This window comes from Stegastes partitus, unplaced genomic scaffold, assembly GCF_000690725.1.
Source record: "Stegastes partitus isolate 25-593 unplaced genomic scaffold, Stegastes_partitus-1.0.2 Scaffold1343, whole genome shotgun sequence".
Taxonomy (NCBI): Eukaryota; Metazoa; Chordata; class Actinopteri; family Pomacentridae; genus Stegastes; species Stegastes partitus.
Window position 1 is genome coordinate 253,554 of NW_007579074.1, and position 10,448 is coordinate 264,001.

Sequence of the window (10,448 nt, forward strand, 5' to 3'; positions counted from 1 at the left end):
GGGACCACATGTTCCAACACCACAGGTTCTACTGGGACCACATGTTCCAACACCACAGGTTCAGCCAGTAGATAATAGATGAAGTTCTGAAACAGCCCAAACCTTTACTTTCAAACCCAAACGGACCCGACAGCCGCAGGATCGTCTCTCAATTAGCTTAAACAATTAATGAGCGCGTGAGGAGTGATGGAGCAGCAGCTGAAGAGAAACGAGCTTTCAGGGGAACCAGAACCGTCTGTTAATGTTCTAGAAGGTAGAGTCTCTGTAGAGTAGGAGAACCACACCGATACGACGTTAGGTCAAGAATTTAAAGTTTAACTCCTAGAAATGCAAAATGCACCTCAGAACCACTTCAGTACCACAAATTAAACACAAGACAACAACACCAGAACCTTCTCAGTAATGTTCCTGCCAGATGTTACAGTGAAGACCAAGCAGTGAGCCAGATGTTTGTGCAGCTGGAGGTCCAAACATCAGACAGTTCATCTGAGACAGAACAAACTGTGTTCTGGTGGTTCTGGACCACGCTTCCTTTCATTTGCTCCACATTTTGCAGCTTTACTGATCACATTGAAACAGTTTGTGATGAGCTGGTTCTGGTTCTGGTTCAGAACTTTTCATACGCTGAACTGTCAGGAATCAAACGTCACCTTTGTATGATATGAATGAAAACCTGTTTGTCTGCTTTACTTGATCCGTTTATAATCTTTTGTCTGTTTCCCTGTTTAATAAAAACTCTGACTTCAGCCCGACTTTGGGTTTTTCCTGCTTTGATTGGTCCTGATTGTGTTGTTGAGCTCAGAGAACGGGTCGATGGCGCCGCTAAACCCAGTCCTAGACTGAACCTCCCCTCCAGGTCTATTGAGCTGCTCGTTCTGGAGCTTTCAACCAAATCCCACCAGGTGGAGTTCAGTCAGTGATGATGTTCATTCTGCTCCGTGTTGACAGTTAAACCAGAACCGGTTCAGATGGACCTCTGGGTTCACACGTGTTTCTTTTAGTCTGAAGCTTTGTTCAATATTGAGAAGTCTGTCTTTTACACCCAGCAGCGTGTCGCCTCTTTAAAAACCACTTTCTGCAGCTTGAGAAAGAGGATTTTGCTCATCGGTCATGTTGTGGAACATCATGAAGTGATTTGTTGATAGTCGGGAGCCACGATGGGAGGTTAGATCAGATCCACTCTCATTTCCAGCTCTACATGAGGCGCTTTACAACTCTTTATCTCCAGTCTATTCATCATAAATATCTGCTCTACAGGCCGTCTGCCTCCGTCAGATGGAGCAGCGCGATGCCGAGCTTCTCCCCACTTTAATTATCTCCATTATCTGCCGTGACCAATCGGGAGAAACGACACTTTGGAGGAGAGAAGAAGCAGAAACATCCAGACGGAGCTTCTAGTCGCTGAATACAAAAACACTTTTTGATGAAATTAGACAGCTGTTGTGATGAGCAGCACCAGACAGATCCGATAATCTCAGCTGGTGTGAGGTGATGATGATGTGAGCCGAGAGGCTGGAGGAGCTCAACCAGGAACAACCAAAGAACCAGGCTGGAGGTTGTTATCACAGGTTTGACAACTGAGTTCATGATGGTGACGCTGTTCCTGAATCTCTACACATCCATCCATCATCTCTATACCTTCATCCTCACCAGGGTCATGGGGGGCGGAGCCTATCCCAGCTGACTCAGGGTGAAGGCAGGTTCACCTGGACAGGTAACCAGTCTATCACAGGGCTACACTTAGAGACAGACAACCAAGCACACTCACATTCACACCTACGGACAATTTACAATCACCAATTAACCTCAGCATGTTTCTGGACTGTGGGAGGAAGCCGGAGAACCCGGAGAGAACCCACGCTGCACGGGGAGAACATGGAGACTCCACGCAGGAAGATCCCGGGTGTCCTCACCGGGACGCCAACCAGCGACCTTCTAGCTGTGAGGCCACGATGCTAAACCACTGATCCACCTGCAGCCCTCTACGAACCCATAGAAAAAATGTGTTGCTCATCTGCTGTTCAATCTCGTGTCTTGAGATCAGTTTGAGGTTCTCATATTCGATCATTCTGTGGTCATTTGTTTCTGAATTACTTCTCCTAAAGGTCCCTTAGGAGCAAGAGGTAAGACAAGACGAGAGAAGACACCACGAAGACAAAGGAGGTTGACTATTTGAGCAACACTTGAGAAGTGGCATAAACAGAGGAGATCTCATCGCTGTCTGCCCTGATCTCAGTTATATCTTGATTATTTAAAAGGAGAAGAATGAGATGAATGTGAATCTGAGAAGTATGAGCCCTAAAAGAGATCTTATTATTGTGTCCTATGTCTCTTCTGTGTCTTGATTGTTTCTCCTAAATGTCTTACCGAAGCCACTGATGAGAATAATATCTGAGCCATATTTAAGAACTTCAAGAACAAATTGAGAATGTAATTTAAAGATTAATTATCTGTAGTAATTAGAATTAACTGTAAAAACAACACTCACAATGTAAATGTTTAACACTTTGAGTAACACTAATGGTGTATCAGAACACAACTAGCATGTGGGTAACAAGCATGTACGCGTTTTTAAACATTAAAACACAATACAAAAATAGAAACTAAATAAATAAGATACAAAAACAATAAATTAAAGACAAAAATTAAAATTCAGTCCATCTACTCAGCCGTTGCTGTTAAGTCAGGTACGCTGAGCAAAGACACGTCCCAGTGACGTCCAGTCTTGGTCACATGCAGGTCCAGACTAACGCCAGGAGACGTCTTTTCCCGTCGTCTACCCAACGTCTAGCACAGACGTCCACAGACCTCTATGTAAAGGCTGAATGTAGTCCAAATGTGGTCGTGATGGACGTCTCATGGTTCTGTGCGTGGTCTGAGATTAAATGTGACGTGGAAAAGACGTCCATAATGACCACATAGAGGTCTGTGGACGTCAGTGCTAGACGTTGGGTAGACGACGGGAAGAGACGTCTCCTGGCGTTAGTCTGGACCTGCATGTGACCAACACTGGACGTCCAACAACGACTAAGACAAGACGTCACTGGGTCTTTGCTCAGTGGGATACTGTTCCAGTTTATTCTTTCTATGGCTTCATTTGATTGTCTCAGCAGCAGATAACTGGAAATGCAAAGGTTTAATGCATTTCCAGTCCAAACCTGCTGCTGCTGAGCCAAATGAAGCTACAGGACAATGAAGTGATACAGGAAACAGGTCCTCCACCTCTTCAAACATGGCACCACAGTCATACACAGGTTTAATAGATCACAATTCAGTCCTCACTCATTCATTTACGTCTCTGTTGTTGTTAATCACACGTCATCCTGCTGCAGGGCTTCTGTCAGCGGACCAACGCTCCAGTTTACCTCTAAACTGGGAGACATGCAGAAGAGGAGGAACAAAGACGGGACCTCTTTACTGGAAACAAGTCAGAAATGTGAACTTGATGCAGCACATCAGTGACTGAGCTGAGGTCTGACTCACACATAACATCAAATGTTTTCTTACATTAATGATTTTTCTTCTTACTTTAATTATTTTTGGATGATTCATATAAAGTCATGTCACTGACTTTTGTTATCCATCTAACTCATTGTGATTATTATCATATGTCTGAACAATAATACTACATAAAACATGAAATGAAGGGATCACAACCAGACCAGCTCTTACTGAACCTGACAGAACACAACCTTCTGTGGACCGGGCTTTGAGTTTGGTTCTCTGGGCTCAGAGGGGGTTAGCAGAACCTCCCAGCGACACTAAAACAACACAGCATGGCAGGCAGCTCTGTAGAAGCCACAAAGCTTCCATCTGTAGCTTTCAGTCTTTAACATTTCCATACATGTCTCTCCCGCCCTGACGATCTGCTACCAACAGCTAGCATGATGGTAGCAGTGACCAGAGGATGCTAACGTTAGCTACAGACCGTCCATTGGTAGGACACACTGAGAACATCATTCACCTGCTGAGACACTCACCTCAAACAGCGGCTGGTTCATGTGTCTGCTGTGGCTTCTGTCAAGATGAAATTAAATGTAGAGGTGAAGCTACTCCGCAGCAGTCCCGTTGTCCAGACAGGACGGCAGCGCAGCTAACGTCTCCGGTAACGGACGGCTTTCAAATTCAGCGCCAACACGTCCAGACACGCCCCCTATGGATCTGATTGGTCAGCACTCACAGCCATTGGTCAGTCCTCAGCCTCGTCAAACAACTGACCAATCACTGTTGTCATCATTGTTTGACGAAGCCGACTGGAAACTGATGTGCACAGAGTAAAGACATGATGACAAGATGTTAATGTTACACTGATTTATAGAGTTTAAATGAGAAAAATGCTGTTTCAGTTTGACAATAGTCACACAGTTATGTGGATAATTATATCATTACACAGCTGTCTGTAAAGAAATGTCCAATCAACTTGGAAAAGGAACCACGTCGTGTGTTACTTTTGATACAAGTGCCTGAAATTAACATCATCTGTGTGTGTTGAGATAATTATTATAATCTAATTTCAAATATATAATTGTTAAATGGGTGAACGTCTGCTTTATTTTACCAAATTCTGACAGTGGCCCAGTTTTCAACTCCAACCCCTGGTAGCAGTGATGGAGTCGGCAGTCTGGGAGGATGTTCACTCAGCTGTTCACTCAGCTGTTCACTCAGCTGTTCACAGACGGGCCACAAAACTAAAGTCATTTAAAACTATCTGGCTTCAAGAAACACTAAAAGAAAAAAACGCTTTAGTCTCGATTAGGGCTCATTTATATCTAGGAGATGTAAATGTGACATAAAGGAGATCTCATCTTCAGTTTTGCTTTGCTGCGGGAAGCATCAAAGGCAAAAACCAGCTGAAGCTGAGCGTATAAACCTACCTGGTCAACAGGTGTCCAGACAGAGAACACCTGCAGCAGCATCACAGCTCTACAATGTCCACAATCCTGAACAAGGTTCTGTCCGATAACAACTGTTTAAACCTGCAGCAGTAAAACAAAGCAAGAGTTTTTATTTACACACTTATTTGGCTTCCGGCTGACAGTTGGATGAAAAGCTAGTAGCTGGCTAGCTTAGCACAAAGCCCAGACTGGGAGGAAACAACTAGCCGAGCTAGGCTAAGCTAACCAGCTGCTGACTGCATCCTTATATTTAACAGGTGAATGCCATATATGGTAACATCCTGCCGATGGGCCTCTTGCTGCTGCTGTACTGATCCGGTACCGTAGCGGTGCTGTCATCCACGTTCTTAGGGAACTTTAAACGTTTTTCTTAACCAATAATCAGTTCTTCATTATAAAGAGCAGAGTGGACGTTCTGATGGACCTGAGCTACGTTAGCCACGCCGCTAAACAAGCCAGTGGTGCTGGACTGACTGTGTGAGCGCTAGCTGGAGGTCATTAGCCACCGTGGAGGCTGTGGCTACAACACTCTGCTCACCAGAACAGAACCGCAAGATCCCAAATTCTTAAAACTCTGCATTTCATACCAGCTTCCTTCCATAAAACATCCCAACGCGTCCTCCTGACAGGAACATGTGCACGTTTCAGTCAAACTGACCGCTAGCATGAACAGTCCTCCGTGATCAGCAGCCACGGGTCCGACTGTGAAGCTTCACGTGAGACATGACGTGTCTGAAGCTGGATCATCACAGTGACTAAAGCATGATGTAGCTCCTGTCTGGTGCTGACGACGGCACAAATCAGAGACAAAAATCCTGATTGACTCCACGGAGGTTAGTTGATTGGACCTCATGACACTGTTTCACTACAAGGCTTTGCTGGGTGTCATACTGTCGAGTTCACTTCATTTATCTTCTATGTTCAGTTTTGTAGCTCCGCTGGAGGTCAGACGCTAAACCCACCTGCTCGTCTTTCACTCCGTCACTCACCTGTGAAGCACCTGGAGCGTTTGTAAAGTCTTGTTTAAATAAAGTTTGGTTGAGCTGAAGCAGCTGACGCCAGCAGCAGCTTTGACTGAAACCAGGAGGCAGAAATGCATCAGAGTTGGTGTTGATGTTTATCACAGACACATTATCAATCAATCAATCAATCAATCCATCAATCAATCAATCAATCAGTCAATCAATAACAGTGACGTCGTGCAATCAGGGTAAAAGTCATTAAAATCCAAGTCGTGAAAGTGAAAAATCCTGATGATGATGATAGTTCTGTGGTTCTGTGGTTCTGCGGTTCTGTGGTTCTGGGCTTCAGGTCCGATGTGTGAGTCTTTATAAAAACACATAAGAACTAACGATGCATCAGAATCGATGTTGGAGCGAGTCCTGGACCGGTTCTGTCATTAGAACAGCAGCATCATGTGAACAAAGTGGCCTTGAATGGATCAGAACCTGCTGCTGGTGATCAGGACCATTCTGCCGGGTTCTGATGGACCTCCTTTGTCTTGTTCATGAGCTGCTGCTCTGTGGCTCCCTCCTCCTGCCCCCCTCCTCCAGCCCTCCTCCTGCCCCCCTCCTCCTGCCCTCCTCCTGATGAGGACCTCTCGTCGTCCTGAGGGCCGGTGTTGAATCTCCAAGCGCCTCATTAGTTCCCGGCTGTGGGGCAGGACGGGGGCAGACGGGTCCACCATTAGCCCCACAAAGACCCTGATCAGGAGTTTGTGGCCCATTAGCTGTCAGGCCCTGAAGAGGAGGAGGACTGGACCCCTGAGGAGAACCACCAGATCGTCTGAAATGAAGAGAAACAATACGACAGAGGTCTGGAAGAAACGTGGGCCCAAACGTCCACAGAACACGTCTCACTAACGGAACCAGTTGGTTCTGATCGGTCTGTCAGCGTCCACTCCAGCTGTGTAGGCGTTCTGGGTTCTGGTCGGGTTTGTGGTTTTGTGTTTCTGTGCGTTAGTGTGGTTCTGGTGCTGCATCGTGTCTCTGTCTGGATCCACAGAACCTAAAAAGTTCTGAAGGGATCCTTCAGCCGGCACCAGTTAGAGCTCAGCAATTAAAATCGGACCAGGTGCATCATCCAGACTGCAGACGGTGAAGGTGGGTCCAGAGGAGGCCTACGAGTCCGGTTCTCTACAGACAGGCTGACTGGAGGGTGGAGGTCCGACTCAGACCCACCTGAGGATCAGAGAGCAGCTGCAGCAGGACTCTGCTGAATGAAATACAGTCGATGACCCGACACTGACTGTAGAACCTTCTTCTATGTGGGATCGTCCAGACGGAGGTCCAGATACGAGGAGGGCTTGATGCTGGAAGGATCATTAGTTGTTCATTATTGTTCATAGTTGTTATAATAACTAGTAGTTCTGGTCCCAGTAGAACTTTCTGCTCTCTGGATATTCAGACCCAGTTAATGATGAATATCAGAACATTCGGCCCGGTCGGGGGACACTTCCACCCCGGGGCAGCGCTCTGACGGGGTGGAAGTGTCCAGAACACACAGGCAGTACTTGGCTGCTGATGCTAGTTTAGTTAGCGCTCACACTTCTGTTTCCTCCATCGGTGGCGGCGGGGGAGTGGCAGATACTCTCCACCGTTACCATCCATGTTTACTTCCATAAACACTGAGCACGCTCGCTGCGTGTGACGTCGTCGTGTCCTCTTCTGCGCATGCGGGACACTTTTGGCTCGTATGAAGTTCACACAGCAGATCACATACAAGTCGCATTGAAGTGGAAACGTGAAGGAAGTCACAAAGAAATCCTCATTGAGCATCAAGTCCTGCAGTGTGAACGTAGCCAATCTGTGGGATTGTTCAGTCAGATAATACGCCGTCATCCTGATTGGTGACATTAAATGTCATGTCGGAGTCACAATCCAAGGCTGTCCTGAGCGCTGCTCCACATCAGTACTACAACACACGGGTCAGTACATCTGGGAGGACGACTCTCTCACTGGTACTGGAAGTCCAGTCCACTGCCGGTGCTTCTGGACTTCTACTTGTAGCAGAACATTAGTTCGGTGTGGACTTTTCTACAGGGTTCATGTTCGACACCATCAGCAGGCCTCTCGTGTTCTAATTCATTTGAACTGTCTTTCATTTATTTTAGTTATTTTTTGGCCTTTGTGTCTTTACTGATGGAGCAGCGACAGAGAGAAGACGGGACGCCGGCCCAACCAGGTGAGCTGTAGCGCCCCCTGTCTTTTATTTTGTTTACACGTGTTTCAGACGTGATGCTGGTTGGTTGTTGTTCCACTCTGTCCTTTAAACGCTGCTAACTTTAGCACCTGTCTGAAGTCTGGATGTTAGAAAGAGCTCCATAGATGAAGACTGTGACCACGCTGGTGTCACTGACCAGCTAGCGTGGTGCTAATGGTGATGAACAGGTGACTGGTCGTACACGTCTTGGACCCACTAAAGCTTTTATCTGATGATGGTGCAACATGAAAACTAGAGTTGAACTAAATGCAACAGGAAAAAGTCTCAAAGCTGAAATAATAAAGCCATTAATACTCTAATAATGACATGAAGCAGAAGATGAGGCTGTCAGTATCGTAGTCCAGCTGTAGTTCCTGGTTGCTCCACCAGGTGGAGCCTCTTTACTGGGACAGACTTACAGGGCCATGAAACAAACACACCAACGGTGGCAGTCTGGAGGAGGTATCTGACAGCTGTCTGGTGTAGCTAGCTATCCGAGGCTAATGCTAACGCTAAGCTAGGATGTTCAAACACTAACACGGTGCCTGTCAGCAGCTGTTGTTACTTTGACAGCAGGAATGGTGTGTCGTCCACTGAAACATAAATACGTCTGTACGTCAGGAGGACGGTCCGTCTGCTCCGTACCGTCGTCATGCTTCACCGCTAGCTAAACGTGGCGGCTAACACGCTATGAACCCTGCACCGGGCCATAAGTCAGCCCTGACAGAATCATCATCACAGGTACTAGAGGCTGAGCAGCAGGCAGCGCGTACACAGAGCAGAAGAAGAAGAAGAAGAACAACAACAACAACAATAATAATAATAAACATGGGATTCACTCGATAACAGTCCGTACGTGTCGCCGCCTCCCTCTACTGTCGCTAACACCTGCACACACGTCGGACATGTTGGTTCCAGATTGTTTTTTCCAGAGTTTGGTAAAACAAAAAAGAAATTCAACTTTTTGATGACTTCTGTGTCCTGGAGCCCAGAGGACACGTCTCCTGTAGAACTGCAGGTTTTAAATTGCAGCGACTAACGAGCCACAGCGTCGCTTTGAGACGGACGAAGCTACGCAGCAGAGTTCATGTTCGTCAGCGTGGGAGGAAGAAACCAGCGTCTGCACACAAACACAGAAACATCAACGGCTCGCACAGAAGGATTAGAAAAACCAGGAGACGAGTTGTGGGAGCAGACGGACGACTTACGGAGGAATTACGGAGAACATCTGCTGGAGACTGTCAGATAAGAAGCGACAGGAAAACGTAAAACAAGAAGGTTTTTGTGTCGCATCCGGTTCGAGCTCTCAGGGAGGATTACGGGCTTTAAAATGACCATCAAACACGGAGCCAACCAGACGAGCTGATTGGCTGTCAGGGAATTAACGAAAGCCAATCAAAGCGTGCAAGATGTAATTACGGCTCAGGGTTTAGAGCGGAGAGGCCTTATCAGCAGCAGCAGCAGATTATAATGACTGTTATCAGCATCATGTGCTGAATCAGTTATTATGGAGCTGCTGGGAGGAGCTGGTGCTGCTCAGCCAGAACCTGGACCATAAACGTCACAGAGTTAGAGAGGGGAGCTGTTTGTGTTCTCCTGGTTCACCTTCACACCTGGAAGCTAAAACCCAACAACAGGACATCTGATGGTCCAACCAGGTCGGTTCTCCGTCCTTCAAACCAGAAACAACTGTTCACCAGAACCGCCGCCATCAGGACGCTGTGAGTGTCCCACAAATGATGACAGCTGATGTTTACCGACGTCTGCCAGGTCCTCCAGAGCCACAGAGCTGCTCCACACCTGCCCAGGTCACTTCTATACAGACGTCAGCACTAAAGCGTGGCCCAGGCTGCCTCCAGGCTCCGCCCCTCGCTGCCTCCAGGCTCCGCCCCTCGCTGCCCAAACTAAGCCAGATCCCCTCCTTTATGAAAGATGCAGGTTAGAGTCTGATCCACCTTCTACCTCCTACCTGGTCTACAAACAGCACACAGTGTGAACTCCCTGAAAACTGCTTCCAGCTGTTTCTCCTCTGATCCATGAAACATCTGCAGCAGGATCCACAGCAGACAGACGCCCTGGATGTGGAGACGAGGTGTCAACGATGCTCCGATCTGTTCTCCACCTCAGACAGGTGAGCTGCAGGTAAAGCCTTCAGTAAAGCACCTGTCCTCAGATGTTTGCTTCAGCAGCAGACGGCCGCCCAGCAGGGACTAGAGAACCTTCCCTGGACTCCACGGCACCGACACCCGGGGAACTTCAGCCACTTCTGACGCGAAGTTTGGTCTGTAGCGGATTAGCAGTTAGCTACTAACCATTAGCAGGTAGCTGCTAATGATTAGCAGGTAGCTGCTA